This window comes from Nothoprocta perdicaria, unplaced genomic scaffold (assembly GCF_003342845.1).
Source record: "Nothoprocta perdicaria isolate Ctin4 unplaced genomic scaffold, notPer1 scaffold_102, whole genome shotgun sequence".
NCBI lineage: Eukaryota > Metazoa > Chordata > Aves > Tinamiformes > Tinamidae > Nothoprocta > Nothoprocta perdicaria.
In genome coordinates, this window is record NW_020454117.1 from 2,607,656 (window position 1) to 2,634,338 (window position 26,683).

Below are 26,683 nucleotides of genomic sequence, written 5' to 3' on the forward strand. Positions count from 1 at the left end.
GTGTGTGTGTGTGTGTGTTGGTTTGTTTTTTAAACTGTGAGGATAACTGAACAATAGTTTATCCAGATGAGTTCTGGATCCAGAATCTGTAATCTTGAAGACATTCCAAAGCCATGCGGACAGAGTCCGGGACAGCCTGCTCTAACTGACCCTGCTTGAGCAAGGAGTTTGGATTATACAGTCTTTAATCATCCCTTCAAGCCTCAGCTGTTTCATGATTTTGTGAAGTGAAAGCAAGTCTGGTGCTTTGTCTGGAAAATGGTGATTTATCAGTGGTTGGTGGCTGGCCTCAAAAGCTTCAGGCTAATTGATAACTTTACTCCTTTCTCTTCTATAGCCCTTCTTATTCAAGACACATGGGATTTCTGCAAGCCTGTGTGATGAACTGTGACCTTCAATGAGCTCATAACACCACCACAGATTCTTCCTGMCTCTTATTGCAGCTTATCAGCCTAATGCTAGGGGGATAATCAACTAGAAGGATGCTGCAAGGATTACATTACCCTTCCATAACTGAAGGCATCTCTGACTTCTCACTAAATTCCAGCCTGCAGCTGTAAGAGGTGCTGAGCCATCCTATAGGAATAATATTAATGTTCTTCTTAAAATCTTTGGGTAGCCTAATGACTGAAAACATCCTTTAAAACCACAGATTGCTTTGCTGTAACACATATATCAACTTAATTCTGCTGAGGGTGCAAGGCTGCCTTAAGAGATATTATCACTCAAATTAACCAAGAGAACAAAGATGAGTGGAAGTCAGCAGCTTTCTATCCTTCTTTCCTCTATCAATCTACTACCAGAGTACATACTTGTCCTCTGTACTTTTGGACAAGCCAAAACAGTGCAAGCAGTCACAGTAATGGCTTTCACCTCAAACAGATTACTCCAAAACCCTCTATTTCCACTAYTTTCTAATTTTTTAAATGCATGGAAAATAGAGTATTTGCAGACAGGACTCAATAACAACTTGGTATATACCAGGGCAGAAAGAAGTTAGCCATTAACAGAATACTTACTAATCTGATGTTTTATGTCATTAAAATTTTAATTATTGCAAAGGCTTCAAGCCTGCTCAAGCAATCTGTGATTGCTGCCTTTGCTTTTTGATTCAATATGCATCTAAATGTTTGCTGAAATAATTCAGCAAACAATATGTAGATGATAACAGAATTCATCTTCTACTCCAACATGAGCATTACAGATGTTTTTATCCAGTTGATAAAAATCTGAAGTGAGAAAATACTGCTAGGGAAAAAAAGTTAACAGCTCTTAAGATGAACATGCTTACCACTCAACTGAAATACCAGGGGCTATCTTTTAGAAAGGATTTTAGTGTTGTTCTAAATATACTTAGAAGTATTTATGATAACTCTGTAGACTGAAGGTTGGTGGTAAATTGCGAAGATTAGTCCATTCATAAAATAAGCAGGTTTTGGCTAAAAGAAATTGAAAGCTCTGTGAAGCCTACTTTGTGCCTTAATGGAGGAAACCAGGAGGGAGAGAACTATTATTAGTTTGGCAAGGAACTCACTGGAGTATAGCAGTAAAGAAATCCATAGAACAGTGGCTACATGGAAACAGAAAGAAATACAGGAGTTTAAAAAAGKTAGAACATCCAAGGCCTCTATACTTTGCCAAAGGTCAACTTTGTTCCATGATACCTCCGCACCAAATTACACACTTTGGAGGCAAATTTGACCTCAAGAATATGCAACTTGGCATAGCTGTAATGAACCACTCAAAAACGACCAATAAGACATGGGAAATATAGAAAGCAAGGAGATACTTGAATATTACTGTGCCATTATAAAAACATATAAATAAGAATAATTGTAAGATTTCAAAAATATGGGCCATTGAGGCTGAATAGCAGGGAAGAAAAGCAAGATTAGAATTGAATTAGACCACAGAACTGTCTGCAGAAGGAAATTCGACGTTGTGAGGTGTTTAGAACAAGACCCAATAAAGTATAAAAATATTCTGTAGGAAAAAATATCACTGGTCAAAGAAGGTCCTTTTTTCTTCCAGCTCTGTTCATTACGTGTCACTTAATGGACTTAAGGGAGAAGGGGAGGAGAGGAAGACCAAACAAATAAAAAACAGTAAGGTTTCACAATTTTAACACTGTATCCAGGCTATACATAGTGAGTTGGTAAATGAAAAAGGAATGTGGAGACAAAAAGTTGTGCCTTTGTAGCACAGGCTGCACTCATCCCAGAGAAAGTAGAAATGTATTATGCTGCTCATTGGTACAAAAGTCAAGTAAAAAAAGGTAGAAAACAGACTCAAAATTGAAAAAAAAAAAAAAAAAAAGATGTTAAAAGCAAGAATAATAGATTATAGGATAAGAAGCCACAGCTTTATAGTCATGCATAGATTCACATGCTAGACAGAAACACAGATGCCAGAACACAGGAATAGCCCAGCTCACAGTGCCAGGGCTATGAAAGGGCAGTTCAGCTACAGAAGTCCTGCTTTAGGCATCCAAACAGGATAACCAGAAAGTCAAATAAGGGGAAATGGAAATGCAAAGAGAGTGCAGTGTATTACTTCATGCCAGCATGAGGCAGAACAGTCCAACCACAGTGGTATGCCAAAGCAGACATCCTGAAAACATCCAGCAAAATACGCCAGTTCACTGAGCCACTGGAAAGCACAGATAAGCTCAAATACTTTCTGCCAGGCTGCAAAATGATAAGACATGGACTGAACGTGGTCTCTCAATATACTTGTGCAGGGCCAAAGAATTTGTTGACTGGAGTCCCAGAGACAGAGACGGAAGAACTATCACTGTAGTTAACCTAGGATTAATGATTAGTTTACTATTAGAGCTATTTCTTTTACAGACCTGCGAAATGGTATTTTTTTGTCAGAGAGTATACAAAAAATGTCAGTGGACATCCTCCTCAGTCATTCTTCTTTCTCCAATGTAACTTTTAAAGTTACGTTGAGATCTATTCCACACAATTCTAGTGTTACCTCTTCAGAAAACTCCTCATATCAGTAAAGCAGAATAAAAAAAAAGGTTGTTGAAAATACCATAAACTACAAAACCCATGCAAGATATTTAAGGTTGATCTTCGTAATAGAAAAACTCATGTCCAAGTAAGAAGGCCATGATGTAGGTTCTCTGGTTTTAGTCATGTTCCATAAACTGTGCAATATCTTTTGCTTTAGAGTTTCAAGGCCTGCCACAACAACTCCACAAGATTCTTTCAGAGAAAGAAGTATAATATTTCCAAGTCATTTGAGTGATATTTGACACCACTAGCACAACCACCAAACATTGGCAACAGAATTGTTTGACAACTAAGACCTTTATTTTCCATCTTTTACAAAGTATRCCATCAGTCACATCTGCATACACTGAAAATCCTAAGTTTGCAGGTCTCAAACTTGTTACATACTCAAATATATAGTCACACACATATGAAATCAGCACAAGGAGAAAATGGAATATCAATCACATGTTCAGAATTACCTGCCTCTTTTCAAACTAACAAGTAGTAACACCAAATCAGAAAAATCAGAGTGACTTCTGTTCAGCCACACATTTCTTTTTGCATCTTTTGTAAAGCAGTAGTAACTGCACCATGAGGTTTCTCTGCTTGTCCAAAGCATCCACAGCATTGGACTGATTTTGTCAGCTATACCAAGTCCTGTCCTAGCACTACTGCACATACCTCAGTTAGGGTGCCCACCTGTTTAAAAATCCATAGAGAAATTACCACATTAGGCTTCGCTGCCTCACACTGCTCTGACGCTCCAGCCCTTCCTTCACCCTTTACAAGGGCTGAGGTCTAACACAGGACTCTTACTAGATTTCTGACTCAACCATCTCACCCCAAGAGCTCCTTACACAGTCAAGAGGAAGACGAATTCTCAAGAGCAGAAGGATTCAAAAGGAAATGCATGGTGAAATGCTATGGACAGACCCCTCAATAAGTGAGGAATAGGAGAGGAGTGTTCATGCTGCAAATCAAAATTCCCATTTTCTCCACTATCTTGGAAGGAATGGGGCAAATTCCAATCAAAAGCTGTAGCAGGTCCTTCCCTTCGTCTTGAGTAAGGGAGCAAGCAACATACAACTTGGGAAATATCCCAATATTAAAAGAAAGGCTAAGAAATGTGCTGGAGAAGATACAATGAAGGAAGGGACAGGATCAAAGTCACACTGGAAATTACATGATGGGAACGGGGGAGAATAGAAAGGAACAAAAGAAAACAGACTGATTTGGAAATCAGAAATATATCAAAAACATGGCAATTGGGATTGAGGCTGTAGAGATAACRTTATTAGTCTCCATATGGTTCTGCTTTGTGAGCTGTCCATTGAAGATATCAAGAGGAAGTATATGACTTCTGAGGCCCAGACAATAGATAAAGCAAGTTGCAAGAAAGAGGTGTTTAAAACACAGCTGTGGAGTGTGAGACTGGTATCAGATGATTCACTCATTTCTTTGAAGGCAGATGGTAAGTATGAGTGTGATCACTGAATGACAACAGTTGTGTAGAATGTGTTCTCCTCGCCCACCTCAAAAGTTTGTTATTGTGCATTTTCCCCCACTATACATATAGTGCTTACAGAAATGATCATGTGGCAAGACATTACTTTTTTTTTCTTCTTCTAATCCTGTAGTGAGCACCTAAAAGTAACCTTAGAAAGGAACAGAGGTATTAGATGCTCACTAGAAATAATTTGCTCTTTCTTTAATGACAAAACAGAAAATTAAAGCACAAAGTAAATAAGCCATAGGAAGAAGAAAAGTCAACCATTTGACCAGAAAATCCTATGCAAGTCAAAGAGCTTGTGCTAGAAACCAGTCACTAGCCTGCTACACCTTTGCAATTCCAGAGCAGCTGCTCTAGTTTTGTGCCAATGAAAAAGGAAGCAGCACGTGGTGCTCGCACTGGTCTCTGTGGGGTCTCAGATGCCATAACCAAATTAAAGGAATGGTTGGGAGGATGATTACTCTGCATGAGTTGCAATCATTTCCCCCCTGGATGCTGCTAAATCATCTCTGACAGAAACCATTTATCCCCAAGGCTCCTAGAAATATTTGTGAGCAACAAATTCTTTGTCTTTGCCAAGGACTTGATCTGGCTGAGGGCAAATCTTCTCAAAATACTATCATGTGAAATAACTCTAAAACCTTAGATCCTTTCTCTAAGCTCTCATGAATCAAAGAAAGTTAATATTGTACTACACTGAGCAATTCCAAACTTTGCTACTAGCCCTCACCTAATACTATTTTGTGTACACAAATCTAAATGCTCATCATTTMTAATTATAAGGAATTTTTTGGCTTCCCAATCCCCTCTCCCTCATTTTTTAATTTCTCAAGCTTCTTTCCTTCTTAAAACAGTCTTGTCCACAGAAGTGTGTGGAGCTGGGGGAAAGTAGATTTAACACTAGCTTTCCAAATACCAGGCACCATATCACTGACTTTTGAGCAAAATTCTAAGATGATTTTTCTCCTTTGCAAATCTTATAATTGTGCCCAAAAAGTTGTAGTGACTAACAGGAGAATTAGGTCAGCTGAAAAAGTTGAAGAGTTGTGTAAAAAAATTCTGAAGAACTAAAGATGTTTTTAAAAAGATGTCAGAAAGGCCAGGTAGTCAGCTCAGAAACAGGTTGAACAGGGGCAGCGTGTAGTGGTGTAAAATTTACAAAGAAAAACCGAGCTAAGCAACTAGAAAAACATTCTTGACAAATGCTCTGGAAGCAGAGATCAACAGGGGAAGAATCATATGATGAATCATGAATATGATAGGAAGAAAAGGCCAGACAGCGAGCTCTTCCCTATCTCAGTTTCTCAGTATGGAGGTCTCCCAGAATCTCCCCACTCTTCTTAGAGAGTGGAAAGTCATTTTACTAAAGATAGACTGAAACCAGTAATCCTTACCTTATTACTTCTTATTGTTTTTGTTAGGTCAGAAGATTGTGAAATGGATTAATACCCCATGTGGATATGACATGTACAACAGGGTGTTTTTTTTTTTTTATTCCCCTCTCCCAGGGCACTTAAATCAAGTATTTTACCATTGCTTACACATTACATGTTCCTCATTTTCATGTTCATTTTTAAATATGATTTGCAGAAGTTGCAGAGCAAATGCAGCTGGGAATTGTGCTTATATATGTAAAGGATAAGTGTTAAGCATATTGCCTGCATATGGTGTTAACTAATGCTAAGTGCACATAAGAAAAAAAGATTCCTTAGGCATTAAAACTTAGACACTCAATGTAGATACTTTCATATCTTATTTCCACCAGTATCAGCTCAATCCACAGAATTTTTCTGAGAATAAACATTTCTCTGTAGCATGCAGATACTAGAATGAGCACTACAGACAATCAATACCTGTCTCTCAAGAGGATCTTAAATAGGATGTAGCTGGCAGGGTTTAGAGACCTCTGTGGATTGATGGGAAGAAAACAAAGCATCTGCTCATTAAGCAAGCACTGCCCATCTGGTGAACAAGGCAGGGCTTCAGGGAAAAAAAAAGCAACACATTACCTAACAGTAATGCCACCTATCTTATAATATATTACCCAAAGTGGACTAATTAATTTTTAAGTTTAACTCCAGTATTTGCTAATAGCTGAAGCTTTGATTTTTCAATTTAAGTTGTAGTCTCCTGTACATTATTGTAAAGGCAGCATCTCAATACCACCATAAGCAATAGCAGAATCTAYGTCAGTGGTGAGGTTTGCCATACAGCCTTCAATGCAAGCCTCAACTAGTTCATGCTCTCCTAAAGATGAGGTTTAAAAASCACCACCTGATCTAGCCTTAATACGGCAGGATGGGAGGAGAATATGGGGAAGATGCTGGTTTGCTCTCAAGAACTAGCTCTAGGTTGAAGATCTTATGCTGAAGGAGGTATGGTTCATTTTGCCTCATTGAGCCAGCGACCACAGTCAAGGCATACAAGGACATACACTTTGTTGSTTAATAACACACAGTCTTTAGGGGTCAGGAGGAGTGTGGAGAAACCAGAGGAGTAACAMAAATGAGAAAGGAGGTATGATAATTAACATTTAATAAGCATAAACAAACATGCATAAAATCAACTTATACAGTAAGTCCTCTGCTTGTTCAACATATTGCAGCAATCTAAAAAATGGAATGCCTAGACACAGATTAAACATTTGGAGACTACATATGTTATCACATAGGGTGTGTGGCAGTATAAATCACTTGTATACATAGACTGAAAAGCTTGTGATTTTAAATGTTGCAGTTGGAACAAAGTTAATGGTAAACTATGCAGCTTGACTACCTCCACAGCGCTATCCAAGCTTGCTGGATAGCTTATTTCTACCTCCCCAACACTAACTCCCACCTCCCCAAATTAACAAAACAAAGAATTCCAGCCTTCCTTCTATTCCCACAGAGGCATCACAGCAGAATAAAAATAAGAATTTACTACCTTTGAAATAGCAGTAATCACCCCGTAAATACATCGAGACATATTTATCTTGTTAATACCACTTGTATCTGCCGACAGTAGTTCTGAAGATTCCCCAGGGCATAACAATTAAGTCTGCTAGTGCTTCAAACATGTACAAGACAAAGCATGGCATATGGATTTGGGCATCTGGGTCTTTCTACAAAACTTGCTAGGAATCATGGATTTGCCATTTATTCTGTCAAAAAAAAAAAAAAAGAGCTGTTCATCCTCTGGCTGGAAGGTATACACAAGAGAACTATAAACTCTCCATTTAAGAGGATGTATTTCTGTTCTTTGGGTATTTATAGGTGCTATGACATCATAATGCTGGGAATCATAGTATTTATATGTTTTCTATAAAGGATTCATTTACAGTAAACCTATTATAGAAAGGAAAGAACACTGGCTAGCSCCTCAACAAGTGCTACATAACTAGAGTTAAACAAAATTAAAAACAGCCAAGAACACAGTATTAATCATATGGCTAGTATATTTGCCTTAACATGTACATTTGAGGAAGAAAAAAACAGGGCAATAAATATTTTAAAAAGGGAAAATGAAGGCAGTGTTCTATTAACAATATACTACACTCTCATTCACCTATTATGCTAGCTCTCATGCTCTCCTTCAGTTTTGTTCTACAGTTTCTCTTGTGACACTCTTACCCCATTTTGCAGGAGAATGTATAGTCATAACAGTGTAGGCTACCCCTATTTCTGCTTTGTGAAAATGCCTGCAATTTGAAAAATATTTTGGTTTCCTATGCATATAAGAAAATAGTTACAAATGGCCATTTTGCAGGTATGAAATTAAGTTGTATTAAAAGTGTCATTAATATTTCACTACCATCAAAACCTAATGAGTTATGTTAATATTAGAATCTGAGTAGCTTGGAATCCCAGCCTCTGGCTGCAGAGAGAAAAACACACCACACAAGTATCTGTTCTAGTACTGGTAGTTTCTTTCAAAAGTGTTCCTTCACAAAACCACCCTCCTCTTCCTTCCAGATGTTCATGGAGCAAACACTAAATAGTACAGATAAATCTGCATGCAGTAGTAAGTGTAAATTGACTTTTCTCTGAAAACTGCTCTAGTAAGATTTGGTGGTGACAGAACAGCAAAATCTTGTCTTTGTACAATTGAAGTTCCCTAGATACTGCTTTAAGCAGCAGCTACATATTTCCTAATATCTTAACTTTGAGTAGCCAGGATGCAGAACAGACCCCTGATCACCATCAAGACTACATTTAGCACTTTTGGAAAACAAATCATTTAGCAAGTTTAATCATCATGTTGGTAGAGTACTAAAGACTGTTCCTTCCAAGATAAAGTAGTCCATATATTTTCAACAGGTGTTGTAGGTGATCACTTCTAATAAAGACGCAAGATTTGTTTGTACAAGAACTAGATATAGCTGGAAGATGTGAAGGGACAGAAATTTTCCACCTTTCCTCTTAGAACTTGCCCTTCCTTCCAAAGCTTTCAGAAAGCTGTTTAACTTGGGTTACAGCCTGAAATATTTTCTTCATTTCTTCTCATCCTGACTTATGAACCAGCCAGGTAATACAAAGGCCAGATATATATTTCTATTTTGCAGATATATAATGTGCATAGCAGATCCTAAAGGAAGTACCTGATCTTGAGAAGGGAGTTTTATTTTTATTTATTTTTACAAAGCCATCATCATCATCTCATGCACACAGTTAAGTGTATTATTTTCCAAGTCGTGTGGATTGTGCCTCTCATGCTGCTTGATTAATCCCACACAGCTGAGAATAGTAATTAACATCTTCCCCTTCCCCACCAAAACAAAAAAGCAAAACAAATCCTTTGAAAACCTTGGCTAAACTCTCCTTTTTATCTCAGAGCAGGAAACAGATCAGAATCTGTCTTCATTAGCTCAGGGTTAAGACAGGAAACGAAGACACTGCTTGTTCATCTGGGCCCCAGACAGTACATACTAAAAAAAAGGCAACATCAGAGAAACCATTTCAATTTGCTTATAACTGCACAGTGTGCTCCCTCCATACCAAGCTGGATTAATCAATCATTAGCAACCCTTAGCTATGAGACTAAAAATCCACTAGGAGATTAAACATGAAATGGATGGCAAGTGACACACAGACACTGCAAGGACAATTTAAACCTGATTCTAACAGCTCACTTTGTCTCCTTTCCACGCAGCAGGGAGCAGAGATGAGAAGAGTGCCCATCTTCAGGCTTGAAAACCCTCATGGCTGTGTCCTTACCCACAGGACGTGCCCCTTGTGGCTTCTGGCCTTTACCAGATGTTATCAAGGTAGAAACGCCTCAAAGCTGGGAAGGTGAGGAAGGCTGAAGTACAAAACTGAAAGCATACAGCTTTGGTAATGTTCCCAGGTTTTTACCCACCTGCCAAATATTTTACTATTTGAACCAAGGCTGTTCAGTCTTCTTTGGCCAGAGGCAGTTCTGCAGTGGAATACAAACATTGAAATGCATCCCTTCCCTCAAGCACCAAATATACACATATACCGACAGCGAGCAGTCCTCAGGGCCTCTTTGCCTCCTCCTAATGACTCCTATAGCCATTTTTTTTTATCTAAAGATACTAATTTTTCATGGAAAGTACTTAATTTTAGTATTTAGGCAGAAGTAGGTACATGCACACCCTCTGCTAAGCAATTCCACTGGGGAATTCCAGGTCAGACTCCAGCTGTTTATTGGCATGTCTTTTGTTAAAGAGAACAACAGAAAACACTTATCCATGTGTCTCCATCTTATTAAACCTTGAGCAAGTTTTAGAGAGAACAGACCAAAATGTTACACTAGAACCAAAAGCTAAACAGTAACCACAGTCCTCAGTCCAGAAATTGAATGACTGAGGGGGCTTTGGACTAACACCTATAAATATCACGAGCCCCAGGAAGCAGAGGACTCAAACTGACAGCTCGTTGCCTCTACTAAGACTTGCAAGAAGAAGCAAAGACATTTAGAGCCTGGAGAAGGAAAGAAGAGACAAGTTCTACACATAACATCCAGTTAAGCTGCAACACACTGTGTCATAGGATGCTGGGATGCCTTAAAAGCTTGTGGCCTCAAAAGGATCCTGAATGGGTTCAAAAAAAAATCCATTAGCAGCTATTAAATGCATAAAACAGTCTATGACTTGGGAAGCCTTTGGCTTGCGGCACAGGGGGAGTATCACATGCCTACCCTGCTCCTATATTCTTCCCTAAGCACCTATTTTCAGCTCTTGTGAAGCAGGATAGTGCAGACCTTGACTTAGTTACAGTCACTCATATGTAATGCAGTCACTTAAACTCTCACCTCACAAATGCTTTGTAATTCAATTACTGCATCATTTTGCAAGCACAAGAAAATGTAAACAGTTGCTCACGGCCTTTTGACATACGATTTGTTTTCACTCTTTTTCTTAGGGTTTTAAACAACTCATGGTTGAAACTGAAAAAGTAGCGAAGTTGACCTCCACATTTTTTTTTTTTTTGCATCTGTTAACATACATAAAGGTATTTTCATCTATTTCAAGTGCCAAGTAAACAGAAGCATATCAACCCTGTGCCACAATGTTTACATATGCATTATTGTGTTAGTTTGAGAGAGGGATGATAACAGAGAAATCGCAAGGCGATAGACCTTCCTACAGTGGACAATRGGACAAAAACAAAACTTTTTTTTGTAGGAGGCAGTATCATCACCATGTTGTAGGTTATGCAAAAGGATGCATTTCATTTCTTGATATGGCACATTTCCCAAGCTATGTATATGTTCTAAGATCCTTTGTCTTAGCTGGGGAGTATATTTAGGGCATACAGTTACTTTTATTTAAAGAAAAAGCAGTGACAGAGGAAAAAATTATCTATTTTTATACATTGAAAAGCCAATGTACTTCTAGCCACTTACAAGGCTAATATTAGCAACTCAGTCCTTGTGGCTGAAAGTTATGCTCACTACTTGAGTCAGAATTTACAACAGATTTTGAATCTACTCATGTGAGGAGGAGAGGGTCTTGTTCCACAAATCTCTAAACATTTTCATAGCAAGTCTTGAAAATTACAGTACATGCACCATGTACATTGATTTCATTTCTTTACACTCATGGGCTATACTTACTTGCATGTTTATAAGTGTAGTGATTTCCAAATATAGTGTTAAAAAAATCATTTATCTGAGCACTTATCAGCTGAGATCTAGGCACATCCCACATTTATGTTTATTAAGATTTACACTGCCTTTTCTCCTTTCCCCTAGGGAACTAATCACTAGTTTATTAGAAAGCAGAAACAGGTCTTTCAGTTTCTGGGCCACAGAGCAGGTTGGAAAAAAATCCAAGTCAACATTCACTGTGGCTGGACTTGATACAAAGACTTATAGATCAGATGTTCTGTGTATCCCATTACCTTTTCTTTGGTATTTCCCAACTCACTGTTCCCACCTTCAAGCAGCCTGAAGGTCAATTCAGGTAATGAATGGCAAACAGAAATCTTTCTCTGTGTTATATTTCAGTAGCAATGCTTCACAACTGTGACTCAGTGGGAAGTTATTAACATTTTCCTTACATGTAATAAGTCACCATAAAATCTGATAGCACTGATTAGCCTTTGCTTGAGACTTCTATAACTCTGAATTGACGGTAGGCAGATCTTGTTTGGAGTTTAACGATATTGCAATTGGAAAGATAAAGCCATTTTAAGCAGACAAAACTCAGCTGCTGCAGGAATCAACATAATTAGTCATTCACAGACATTAAAGAAAGATTTGTTTTTCCTCCCCACCCCTACAAAAATGAAAATCCTCTGAAGGATCTTTCAAACACACTTATATCTTGTCCCAGTTTTAAGTTTCTTAAGGGGAACATATGCCAATTTAGAGTCAAAGACATCTTTCTTATCTGACTTTCTATCTTGGCCAAATTTATTTCAACTTTCATTACTTTCTATCACCAGACTATCAGGACCATCACTCCATTTAGTCCAGATTCTTTCCCTCTATTTTGAGATATTTGGGTGATCTCACTAAAATGAAAAGTGGTGCTGACTCTTGACTGTTCTGAATAGGTCCACACTGACTGAGATCATTTCTAACCTAAAGAATCCATTTTCAATCTCCCCTGTTTCTTTTTGTAAGCTGATCTTGCTTTAGAAAAGCATTCAGGACATACAAAAGTTAGAGCTGGTTAGTTTTCAAGCGGCATTTCCTCCATGCCCAGCAACAGTGCATCCCTGTGCGTAAGAAGTCAGGCAGAGGGGGCAGGAGACCTGCGTGGATGAGCAGGGAGCTCCTGGCAAAACTCCAGCAGAAGAAAGCAATATATAGAATGTGGAAAAAAGGACAGGCCACTTGGGAGAAATACAGGAACGTTGTCAGGGAATGCAGGGATGCAACAAGGAAAGCCAAGGCACAATTGGAATTGAATCTGGCACGGGATGTTAAGAATAACAAGAAAAACTTCTTCAAATATATCAATAACAAAAGGAAGGTCAGGGAGAACGTGGGTCCACTAGTGAATGGGGTGGGTACCCTGGTTACGGAAAACACAGACAAAGCAGAGCTGCTGAATGCTGCCTTTGCTTCCGTGTTTGTCAGGGGCAGCCCTCTAGAATCCCAGGCCCTAGGGACACACGAAGAGAGCCAGAGACAGGAAGGCTTGCCCTGGGTAGAGGAAGAGTGGGTCAGAGAGCATCTAGGGAGCCTCGACACCCACAAATCCATGGGCCCTGATGGGATGCACCCCAGAGTGCTGCGGGAACTGGCAGATGTCCTAGCCGAGCCGCTCGCCATCATCTTTCAAAGGTCCTGGAGAATGGGGGAGGTGCCGGAAGACTGGAAGAAAGCCAACATCACTCCAGTCTTCAAAAAAGGCAAGAAGGAGGACCCGAGTAACTACAGGCTGGTGAGCCTCACCTCCATCCCCAGGAAAGTGATGGAGCAGCTCATCCTGGCTGCTCTCTCCAGACACATGGAGCAGAAGAAGGTGCTCAGGAGTAGCCAGCATGGATTCATCAAGGGGAAATCCTGCTTGACTAACCTGATCACCTTCTACGAAGGAATATCTAGCTGGATAGATGAGGGCAGAGCGGTGGATGTCATCTATCTGGATTTGAGCAAGGCTTTTGACACTGTCCCTCACAGCATCCTCCTGGGCAAGCTCCGAAGGTGTGGGATAGATGAGTGGACGGGGAGGTGGATTAGGAATTGGCTCGATGGCAGGGTGCAGAGAGTGGTTGTCAATGGTGCGGAGTCCAGCTGGAGGCCTGTACTTAGTGGTGTCCCCCAGGGGTCAGTTCTCAGTCCGGTCCTGTTCAACTTATTCATTAACGACCTGGATGAAGGGCTGGATGCTCCCTCAGCAAGTTTGCCGACGATACCAAACTGGGTGGAGTAGCTGATAGCCCTGAGGGCTGTGCTGCCATCCAGAGGGACCTGGACAGACTGGAGGCCTGGGTGGTGAGAAACCTCATGAGGTTCAACAAGGGCAAGTGCAGGGTCCTGCACTTGGGGAGGAATAACCCTGGACACCAGTACAGATTAGGAGTGGACCTGCTGGAGAGCAGCCCCGCAGAGAGGGACCTGGGTGTCATGGTGGACGACAAGTTGACCATGAGGCAGCAGTGTGCCCTGGTGGCCAAGAAGGCCAACGGGATCCTGGGGTGCATTAAGAAAAGCATCTCCAGCAGGTCGAGGGAAGTGATCATCCCCCTCTACTCAGCCCTGGTGAGGCCACATCTGGAGTACTGCGTCCAGTTCTGGGCTCCCCAGTACAAGAGGGATGTGGAGCTGCTGGAGAGAGTCCAGCGCAGGGCTACCAGGATGATCAGGGGCCTGGAACATCTGCCCTATGAGCAAAGGCTGAGAGAGCTGGGTCTGTTCAGCCTGGAGAAGAGGAGGCTGAGGGGGGACCTGATCAGCGTGTATAAATACCTCAAGGGAGGCAGTGAGGAGGAGGGGGCGGCCTCTTTTCAGTGGTGGACAGTGATAGGACTAGAGGAAATGGCTTCAAACTGAAGCATCGGAAGTTCCACAGGAACTTAAGGAAGCATTTCTTCACTGTGAGGGTGACAAAGCACTGGAACAGGCTGCCCAGAGAGGTTCCAACCAGGAACCAGAGGCCCAGGAGGTGCCCTTCCAACCTTCGGCATTCTATGATTCTATGATTCTATGAAAATGACAAAAAATGAAAAATACCCTGAAATTAATGCTTACCCCACTCCCACCCCAGTGGTTGATTTTCTGCACCCTTAGATGTCGGCTGCTGTAGCATCATATTAGGGCCAACCACTTTGCCCCTAATTTTACCCAGAATTTCTCCTTAAACAAGCATATACTCATCCCAAGTATTGAAGCATGCTGTCATGATTTGCTATTAAGAAAGCTACATGCAAAGATCTGCAAGGAAAAATATATTATTTTCAAACACTTAATCATGAAATAATAGTTTTCTACATTGGCACAAACATTCCTTTCTGTCTCTTTTTAGAGGCAACACTCATTGAACTTTCCCCATTTCGTTTAGGGGTTCTTTCACTCCACATCTTCCAAAAGATTTCAAGCAGTTCTAGACTTAGTCTAGAGAGAAACTCTGGAGAGAGGGAGGGGGAGAGAGAGAGAGAGGGAAGGGGGGGCGGGGAAGTCCCCCCAACCACTTACCTATCAAGAACCAGCCAAGGCTAAATGACATTTCTTTTTTGATTTAACCTGGTAGCAGGAATTAACAAAATTTTACACACTCGGCTATGTGCGAACTTTAAATGCCTGGTAGTTTTCCCATCCACGTGAAAAAAACAACTTCTACAGTGCATGAATTATCCCTAACCTACAGTTCATAATGACACTAAGTGACTCTAAATTCAGATAAAGGGTGACCACTTTTTGTCAGGTTTTGTCTCTCCCAAGATTCCAACACAACTGTCACACCATACGCATCAGGTTCATGCTGTAGCTTTTAAAAGGCTTATTACCCCTAGGACAAATTTATATTTTGACATCTTTTTCCCTACCCAAGTAACTTCCCTACTTCCAAATTCCTCAGTCCAATATAGTGTTGAATACTGGTGAACTCTACACAAATAAATCTGCTAATGGCCACAAGCTTAAGTGAAGGGTCTTTAACATGTTTTCTCATCACCCTTTTCTTCCCCCAAGACTTAGGGAAAATTGACTTTCACAGGCCTAAGTGCTCACAGAAAGAATGAAGTGTACAGAGTATAAAGTTTGGGTACATATAGACTTTTAAAAGTATTCAAGTTATTCAAACAATTATATTTTATTTCATGACCTAATCAAGAAATGTTATTGTTCAGCTAGGACTAACAGAGTTTGGGACGAAATCAAGAATAGGGAAAAATGAGCAAATAAATTTAAGAGCATCCTGTGGTCCTAATGTTGAGACCCTAATATTGACAGGGATTAGTAGTGACAAGTTTTAATCCTGCTCCACTACTGCCATGCTGCATGACCCTGACCAGTCAGATTCAGTCTTGCCTTCTGCCCTTTATTCCTTCCACCTGTGCAGCTTTAATGCCTTCTGTGTGGAGCCTGTTGCAACGGTTTTCCCTTGTCTTAAAATGACCTTCTTCCAAAATAATCAAAGAGTGACCTCAGGATAATCACTCATTCCCTAATTCTCTGGACTAGGGCAAAGCAAGACTTCTGACTTTCCAAGCACTTCAGCGCTTGGAAAATCCCAGGTCTACAAGATATTTTTTGTCTACCTCTCTGGAGATCTCCCAAACCCACTGGATGCCACCCTATGCCATGTGCTCTAGATGTCCCTGCTTGATCAGGGCAGTTGSACTAGATGATCCCTAGAGGTCCCTTCCAACCTCAACCTTTCTGTGATTCTCTGTATGTTCTCAACAATGCTACACATGCATCAGTGCTTTCCTCTACACATTGTTTTATACAAAATTCAACTTTAAGTTTTACTCCTTGCCTTCAACATGCTCTTAAGGGTGCTGAGAGCTGCAGCATGAAGAAAAGACTAGAGCTTTGCTTCTCTGGCACAATACAACTACTCACAAATCAAGACAAAACTAATCTGTGCTTGGATCAGAGTCTTCAAGATGCAGGTCCAAGACTGAACAATAAATCACTGCCCCCTCAGTATATTCAAGATATGCTTCTTCAACCAGATGTAAGAAATACAGAGTAACAGGTATAGAGCAAAAGCAAACCAAACCTCTAAACCTACTATGCATCATGAACTTCCCTAATGAAGAAAAGAAAAACAGGACAAAAACCCTAATAGATGCAGAGTCACATTTCTTAGTGCTCTGGAAGAAGAGCTTATTACAGAAGAAAGTCTCAGCTGAAGCCACAGATAACTACTGTGATACAAACAGTAAAGACAACAATATGATCTGCCCAGTGAAAATATTAAGAATGCTGGAGGGTCCATTTGTCAAGTAAGATATTTGTTTTGAATTATTCACTTATATCCTCAGTTAATTAATTCTAAGAATTTGGCTCTTACATCCAGGCTATGATCTTTCAAACTCTGTTTAACTGTACTTACAAAAGATGAAATTCTCACTCTCAATTTGAAACTGAGACAGAAATCATTACAAGAAACATAATTTAAAAAGAACTATATCTCCCAGAACTGACAGAGAATTAGCATGGCTTAATAAAATTCATGGAGGGCTTGTTATTGCTGCTGTTATCTAGAACAAAACAAACATATTGACTAGTGCTCCTTCACACACTAAATTGTCAGCATTTGGATAAGCCTGTGGCTATACATAAATAAATAAATGTTGATTATTTTCTTATAAATATATTATTCCTCTCACATACAAGCCATTTACTGAGACAAGCAAAGCTTGGGGAGATGGTGCATAGCAAGGAAGGGAGAGTGCAGACCTGGGCCCCATTCCAGTCACCTCAAATTCAGAAGTCACTGGCATTTGAGGTCCGTTTAGACCTACCTCCAAATGAAGCAACTGCAAACTCTACACTCAGCACCTTAACCTTTCTCTGCCAGTTTCTACCACAAAGCCATACTTCACCCATTTTTCTTAAGAGTACATGTTCTTGTAACTGATTTCCAAAGCAACACTCCATGTACAGTTACTGTTGTACACTTCATTTTTCAGATCCTCCTATAGAAATCCAAAACACTTTGTCAGATCTGTATGTAAGTCTTGTTCYTCTGCAAGGCCTCAAAGAGAATTTATATTAACACGATATGTATGTGTCTACCCTCTATGGGATCTTGCCAGCTGAGCTAGTGTTTCTTCACCATCTAATCCAAGCACATCAAAGCATCTTAGTAGCTCTGGAATGAATAACTACAGGGTTTCATGACATAATTTATACACATATATAATGTGGTGCACCAAGACATCTTCAATCCTGCAAAGTCATTCAAGTTGCAGAAATCCAGTCTCCGAACTCCTGTTTATGAATTTTCAAAGTTAAATCAAACTTAACGTATCTCCTAATTGAACACTGGATGGCTCCAGGGAGAGTGGACCAAGACCACAGCAATGCCTTCCATTGCCTCTTCCAGACAACTGGCAAAAAACTCCTATTGCTTCTAGGGCTTTTCATCAGGCACAAGGTGTTGTAGCAGTTGGGATGTATTCTACCACTAAGGAGAGAAGAGGAGGAAGAGGTAAAAGCAAACAAACAAACAAAAAAAAACCCCATATATATACACACACACACCCTTAAAATCACACCTCTCAGCACTGAGAAAATGCTGACATGACCACCATTTGGGCATCTCCAAATTCCCCAATAAGTTTACAACTACAGAAAGAATGTTACTTAAAGATTTTTTTCCTGTCTCAATACTTGAACAAAGTTCCCCAAATTCAGCTTTGGAAAGCAACTGTATTTTGATTTCCCTTTGAGTTCAAACACTCCATGTTGCACCTTATACAGGGAATTCAATAAACTACAACTTTTTTTTCCAATTTAAATTGCTCTCTAACCCATCCCTTACTTAGAACCTGGTAGAAGTGATCTTCATCCAAAGAGAGAAATACAGATTAGTAGAAATAGCTTGTTTCAACTCAAACTAAAAATTCAGAGAGGCCAAAAGATTTGTTTTTATCATATTGCAGTAAATACCACCATTTCCCTTCTTAGTCATCAAATTATTTCTTGGACTTGCATGAACAAAAATGCCTAATCAGATCTCAGGCTCTTGAAGGAAAGCAAATTTTCTGTCACTACAGAGTTTTTGTGTGTGTGTGTGTGTAAACAAAAGCTTGAAAAATAATTTCCAGACAACTTTGCATAAATAAACAGCAACTAATTTTCCTTTCTGTTTAATCACCTGATTCCTTGAAGAGCTTTGTAATGACAGTGTGATTTTCATACATGAAGTGGTACAATTGTCATTGTACCTCTGGACAAAGGGCTTCCCTCCCTCCCCCAAAGTTCAACGCCTTTGCTTTGCACTTTGTTCTGGCGCTGTAATAGAAACTCTCTTCTCTTGGGCAACTCAAAAACCAGCCCTTGTCACCTGAACAATGTTACTTAATACTTTGTATGGTTGTACTGGGAAATCTGCATGATGATTGTAAGAACAACAGGTTTATACGGTAGCATCATACAAATTGCACTGCATTAAGTCATTTATTGTTGAAATAATTTTATTGGAGAAGGCAATTCTTGGCAAAGTTTAATTTCCTTTATGACAGCAGGGAGGGGTTGAAGGARTTATTTTCAATAGCATCCTCAGTTAGAGCACTTTAGCTAGTTGAGACAAACTGAATCACGTCCTGCAGGTGTGCATTCATAGAAACTGCAGTCCAAATGCACCCTGCTGTCCTTTGGACCAGGCTATGTAGTTATGAGACAAAAGCAGATGTCTCTTTTACCTTAAGTCAGACCCCAGCYATAGCCTACACCTTAGGGAGAAGCTGAGTAGCTCCAGAGCTACAGCTCTCTCAAAGGATCTATAGATAGGACATCTGTATCCCATAGAATAGACACTGATGTTTACCGCAACTCACAACTAATGCTTGCTACAATCAATACTGAAGAAAATATTGAAGAATGATGCCTACATGAAGTCCCAATTTCTGCAAATATTGAAATTTTGAAGTACTTTTTTGAATTAGAGAAAAAGTATCAATGGACTTCCTTAAACAGCTTGGGGAAAAACTGCATGATGAGACATTCAGTGTGACATGCTTAAAATCAGAAAAAGTGACCCAGTGCATTTTGACTCTCCTTACTTCCTCTGTGAGGGACTGCTAAGCCAAAGAACTAAACAGATCATTTCCCCTTCAAAGCTCATCCCAAATAAGTCAAATATTTACATGCACTTTATTTCATCTCTGTTATTCAACTAGTTTTGTGCTACATGCACTGATATCAGACTTCAAGAACACAGGAAAAAAGCAATAGATCATCTTTATACCTGGTGACATGGTAAGCTTTGATCTGCAGATCTGCCTTAGGCTAGGATCAGAAAGAAGGGTAGAAAGCCAAAGCCTTTACTTTCACTGGGCTGCTTTGATTCAAGTTATAGGAATACACCAATCCACTGGTTTGCTGACATCACTCCATCTGTCCGCAGTGCCAGTAAGAGAAAAAAAAGATAAAAAAAAAAAAAATCTTTTAACCTACTAAGTATCTTTAAAAAAGTCTCACTTGAAAAAGTTCTTTAGAGTAAATTCAAATATAATTTAAGATAAAACAGTCATAGCTTATTTTGGATCACTGCTAGAGAGAACCAGTAAGACAAATCTGCTTTTCAAATAAAGCACTGCCCATCTAAACAGTTTTATAATTGCACATTTGCAGTGTATTTAAAACCCTTTTTAAGGACATAAGATTACTTCACTGATAGCAATCTCCTTTGCCATCTGTGTACAGTCCCTTACTTTTACAAAAAATGTATGCATACGTTGCCTTGCAGACTTCCCATGAGCAGCTTGTGCTGAGCATCTGAAAACCAAGCTATATCAACTTAAAGTGATACCTACATCTATGGTCCTGGGCTGTTCCAAGCAAGTTCCAAAAGCCCTTTTTTTCCTCCCCTGATGTATTTCAACAATATCCTTCCTGTCATWGACCATGTGAGCTCATTTACAATTCCCCAGTTCAACAAATGGTCCTAAGCAACCATCTTTTCATTATAATTTTTCCACACAAAAGTTGTACTTAGTAAAAATCAACTCCCAAGCACACTCAACACAAACAACTGTATTTGCTGGAGTTGTGTTTCAGTTGTAAATATTCTCCTAAAATGTATGCAGACAGGTTTGGAGGGGTGTGGAGAGAAGGGGAATGGAAATCATATTTCAAGACTTTAGGGTAGATTTGCATGGCTTTGTTAATACACACTAGTGCACTAGTCTCATAATTTTTACTGTAATTTCTGCTTCCAAATCCCTTAGGCCCATTTTCAAAGTCTCCAGAATTACTACAGTTGTTTTTTCCTTTCCCAAACAACATGCAAAGGAAGCAATGCCCAACAACTGAAAAGGTGTTTGCAAACTTCATCTCCATTTTCTTAAAAAACAGGCATTGCTATGACAACATAATACTACCACACTAGAGCAATGCAAGCTGGAGGAAACATTATTCTTCTCTAGAGTACTTTTTTCTATATTCTGTCATTGTATTTTCAATTTCATGTCCTACTTATGTTAAATGCTTCTGAATACAATTCATCTGGTGCTTTAATTTTTCCTGTTGTAACACCAGCTCTTACTTCACTTCCTCACCTAAGAAACACCTATCATCATCTCTGGCATAGGATCTTCATGTCCTCTTGCAAATAAATATAACAGTAAACAACTCAATTTAGCTTTTAGCAACTTTAAACTCATTCAGCAATAACCCCATCCAGATTTCCTAGTAGGCCCAAAGACTCTTGGCTTGACTAGATATTTCTTGTATGCTTTTTTTTAAAAAAAATATTCTGCATATTTGACTTGTTTTCTCGTGTTTCATTTACTGCTGCTCTTCCCTGTGCTTTCCTTGCTTCATATTAAAATTTTTCTTCATATTTATTAACTTTCTCCTTTGGCATCTTAGACTTCAAATAAGCCAAGTCTTACTCATGCTTCAAATGTACTTTTTTTTTAATAAGTTAATTAAAAAAACCTCTTAATCTCAATGTGATTTTCCCACCTATTTCCTTCTCATACAGTACAGAGAATAGCCAGAACATGCTGAACTGAAAAAAAAATATTCCTTTGAAAACAGAACCCCACCGCCTAGCTCAAAGGGTCTTTGGAAGTCCTTCAAATTTTGTTCTTAAAAACAGGAGAACAAAACAACGCTTGAGAAAAATCTGAGCAACAATGAGGGAATCCAAAAACATTTAGGATGGTGAGAAAAGATCTTTGAAAAATGTGAAAAGCAACATCTAGAGAAGAAGGAATGCAGTCGGCCACCTTCTCAGAATACACTTCATCTGGCTCTGAGACAGTGCTATTAAATATCACCAAACACTAAAAGAGCAGAAGAAAAACAAACAGAAAAACCACACACACACTTCCTATGCTGATCTCTGTATGGTATGTTAAAAACAAAACAAGTTAATTCCAAACTATTTAAAATGTGCACTGGGTCACACAGTCAATGTGCTAGAGGTTGTTTAGAGCCTTCAAGTTTGGTTCTCAGTCCCTGCTTCCTTATTGGTTTCTGTACAGAACATAAATGTGAATCAAGACACTGCTTTATTGCATAAAGTGGATAGCCATCTAYTAAGTATTAGGATGAAAACCCACCCACACAGATTTCATGTAGGACATCAGTCATTAAAGAGGAAGGGCATACTCTTACCAAAATTTTGTGAACCACACGGAGAAATATAGTGGTTCTACATGATGTTAGCAATCCCCCACATCAACCCATCTACCTTAGTGGCAGCTTTAGAATTACATCCAGTTCATAATATTTTATTAGTTTATATTAAGCATAGAGTTCATCTATTGCAGATACTYACTTATTGTTATTTTTAAGTCTACTGTTAGATTAGTATTACAAGGTAAGGTTCTTAATATCTTGCATAGAAATCATGTGTTTAATTTGTGTTATGCCCTGAACAGTGAAAGGACATAACATTTATGAGCGATATGCATTACTAATAATACCCTTTCCATCCTTACTTCACAGTGTGCTTTTATATTCCAATATTGACCAAAATTGAGTCAGTGTACCCTAGATATCTTAGGCTATAGAATTAGGTCTGTTGTAACTGCTAATTGGCAGCCTTATTCTTTASCTAATCTGTAGAGGCTTATGCACACTCGCCCTATAGGTCCTTTGCCTCACACACACGCAAATACCAGGTGCCTTTCACACTACAACAATCCAGCTTTAGCTGCAGTTACCCAAGACAGATTCCAGAAGAACCTGCATACATTTAAGGCTTCAAATACAGTCACATTTTGAATCCTTTGATACTTCACATGCCACCTTCATAAGAATAATTGGTACAGCTGCAACAAAATTTCAAGCCCATTCACTAGTCATATATCAACTTACTCTTCATTTTGCCCACAGCTTGCAAACCCAAAACATATGCACTTTGAACCACGCCACAGAGCTTGTTGTCAGCAGTTTCATCAGACTTCTGAGAACACATTTTATGTTCTGACTTTGCAAGAATGGCCAGCTTCCTATTACAAGTGCTTTAAGCAAATCCTTCCCCTAAAGCTTTGAGAAGCCACTGTGTTGTTCCCCTTGCCAAATATGGGGCTGCACAGCAACAAGTTGTCCTTTCCCTCYAGTATTTGTACCTGCCTCCTCTTTCACATTTTGCCACACTACATGCCAGGTATGTCTATAAGCTTCAAAGGAAGAGATAAGGCCAGTAAGGAAAGCATCATGGAAATATTACACCACAGGAACAGAGTATGTAATGTTCTCCCTGGGGGTCCAACTTATCTGCACAGAATCATATATCACTGCTAGGTTTGCTTGTTCCCCATGTCAAGTGACAACAGAGCACAAGAAGAAAACATTATACTGTAATATAATATTAACCTATCCCTGCTGCATTGGAAGCCCCAGTGATAAAGTGCAGGTTTGATAGCCCTGTCTGAAGCCACACTGCTTCCTGGGGCTGTCAAAAAGCTTCTAACCCAATATGTTAAGGCATCATCAGCCTATTGTAATGTCAGCTTTATTTAAAGGGAGCTTTAGAGACATGATAAAGTAATGCAATACATGAGCCTTCAGTCAAGTGAAAGGCAGATGGAAGGAGGACCATCAGACAGGCAAGACGAATACACAGTTGTATTAACTATCCACATGGTAAATAGAAATGATCTAGGACCCTTCTATATGCATTTAACTCATTTCTGATGARCAGTATGGGAAAACAAATATACCATTTACCTCTACAAGAGTGCTTAGTAAAGACATGATGAATATAACTATCTTAGTAGAAACACTTATGGCTCTATTGTATTAATATTCTTGCAAGCTCATCTGCTAAAAGTAGCTGGCATAGAATACCTCTTCCTATAATGTTTCCTATTTACTTATTTGTTTAAAAAGAAAAAAAGGGTGGCTATAGAGCAAGGAAGCAAGAATTAGGCTCTATATGTTATTCAGTCTACAAGAGAAGGGAAAGAGGTTAACTCTTATTTTATTTCTGACAAAATGTATTCTTGTGAGATGAAAAAAATCAATAAAGACAAAGTCAGTGTCTCTTAACATTGCTAAGAGGGAAAAAGACTAGAGTATAAAAGTTGAGTAGGGTTCTAATTCCAGCTCAACAATAATTTTCTTAGCTGGAAAGGATTGGAAAGATGACCTCACTGCATGATATCTCACTGAACTAGATAAAATACTAGTCTGCAGGTACCGGAGGAAATAAATTCATATGTTGCTATAGCTTCCCCAGATATCCAAAACAGAGCATGATCTCAGAAATCAACAGCAAATAATTCAAGGCTTCTCCATAAAGTTTCATGTCTCCAACTAGGTAATGCTGCTTTGGTTCAGAGAAGCATTTAGGATTGACATRGTTGTATTAAGCATGCATTAGTCTAAAATTCTAATGGGAACAAGACTGCTTATGATTATTTCTGGTACATTTGAGCTATGGCACACTCTTCACATTCCTTACACTTCAGCACAAATCATGAAATAAATATTGACTTTTTAATACAGAAAAAGATCTAGAACATTTTCAGTATTGTCTAAAGAAAAAAAAAAAGTCTGCACTTCACATGATGTGTGCTGCTGATTAACATCCTTTCTCGGAAGATAGTATGAGTGCTCAAAGTACTAAGTTAAATTCAGGAGCTTTACACAAAGCACGTAGAGCAGTGACTTCAGTAGGAATACTGACACCCTAGAATTTCACAGCATATTTGTTTTGAGGATCAGTGACTATACATAGCATCACCCAACATGCCTCTGGCCTTTAACAGGAAACATCTTTTCAAAATATTAAGCAGCCCCAAAGCATTTAGGTGTTGTCCTGGGATTTTCCCCAGCRTCTTAAAACATGGTTTCCTTTAAAGAAGCCAATTTCCTGGGAAAAAAAAAGTGTTCTATATGTGCTCCTTGTTCAAACAGAAGTCTCACTAAGATCAACAACTGTGCTCTATGGGACAAGTTACAGCATACATCACTGTTTAACTACAAGTGCTTTTTTGTTTCTCGTGATCAAATTCCTGTTCTCAGCTGAGTGGACAGTACATACTCAAGCAGGGCTTGCTGTGCATGAATATGCTCCTGAATATGCAGTGTGTGCTCTTTTACTGCCGGGTCTTTTATTAAACTACCTGAATATTAGYGGCCCGAAATTGATATGATTAAGGTTTAATGAACTACTGATTAGCTGTAATGAACACAACTGAACACACGTTTTATTAAATGATTTGTCTCTTCTGAAATGAAAGTAATGTTGAGCCCATTAATAAAAATTATTTAGGTCATTTCTGAGCAACTGTTGCGCTCCTTGAAGAAAAAAAGATAGAAATCAGCCAGTCTACCATTTGATTAGTGTTTCAGYAGGTCTAGCACATCAATAACCAGGGTTCACAGACAATTTCTAGGCTTAGTCAAAGACAAAGGTATCCAAATACTCTTGGATAAGCAGTGAAAACATCAACTTTTGCTTACATCTCAGGACCCTCTGTTCCACAGTATCCAAAATGGCATGTCAAGTTATGCATGCGATGGCATGCAAGCTGCTCCCAAATTGCAACTCCACTTCCTACAATTGGGACTTCCTGTCCCAAGGAAGATTTCTTTCCAATTACTCAATCAAATACGAAGGAGAAAGGAGCAACAAGAACACAGCCCAGGGCAATGATGTTCAGAGACTGCATTATCTGCTAGCAGATAATATAAATTTACACTGCACTTTCAAGTATTGAAAAATTTACTCATTTACTTGCTATTATCATAAAAACTAATGTTTGCCATTTCAAAAGCACATGGACCTTCAAGTCGCTATACTTCTTCAGTACACTTTTAGACATATGCAGACCTTACTTCCAATAATCATTTACATTTAAAGCCCTAATGGTGCTAAGAAAGCTCAAGGGAAGCTCACGTATCAGTGTTCATATCATGCTAAAAAAAAAAAAAAATCAACAGAAACCTGTTGACTTACAGGATTCATCTCAGTTGAGATCCATAATCCTCTATCCACAAAGCCAAATTCTACTACTGGATAATGGCAACCCAAGAACACAGCTAAAGACTTAAATATTATAATACAAAYTCTCCATACATGAACAGCCAGACCCAGTATCGCTCACGTATCAGCTMAAATCACTAATATGGAAAAAGATTCAGCACAAATAGACTAAAGAGACCCTTTTCAAGCTAAGTATAGTGAGCTAAATTCTTCTTTGATCTGCTCCAGAATTATCAGGATTCTTATGCATTTCAATGCATCTACTGTGCATCAAGAAGTAAAACCACTAGCAGAATCTTACCAAGAGCCTGCAATATCAAGTTGATAAAACAGCTATATTTCTCTACTATACAGATGATTAAGTGAATCCATGAAGTCTCAAAATAGATTTCTTTACAGTAATAGAAAGATTTAAGGCATTAAGCAGGAGGAAAAGGCAAAGCACACAAAAGCAGGATATGAAGTCACAACAGCCCTGATTCAAAGCCTACTGAAATCAGAGAGAATCACTGAGAGGATTCTAGTCTTACCTGTTTTTCCTGATGATGAGAGGGTGTTGATGATACTACCTTTTCTCCCATAAAGATAAGAGTCTTTGTTTTGTTTCCAASTGTTTATGGTGCTAAAGAAGCACAAGTTGGTTCT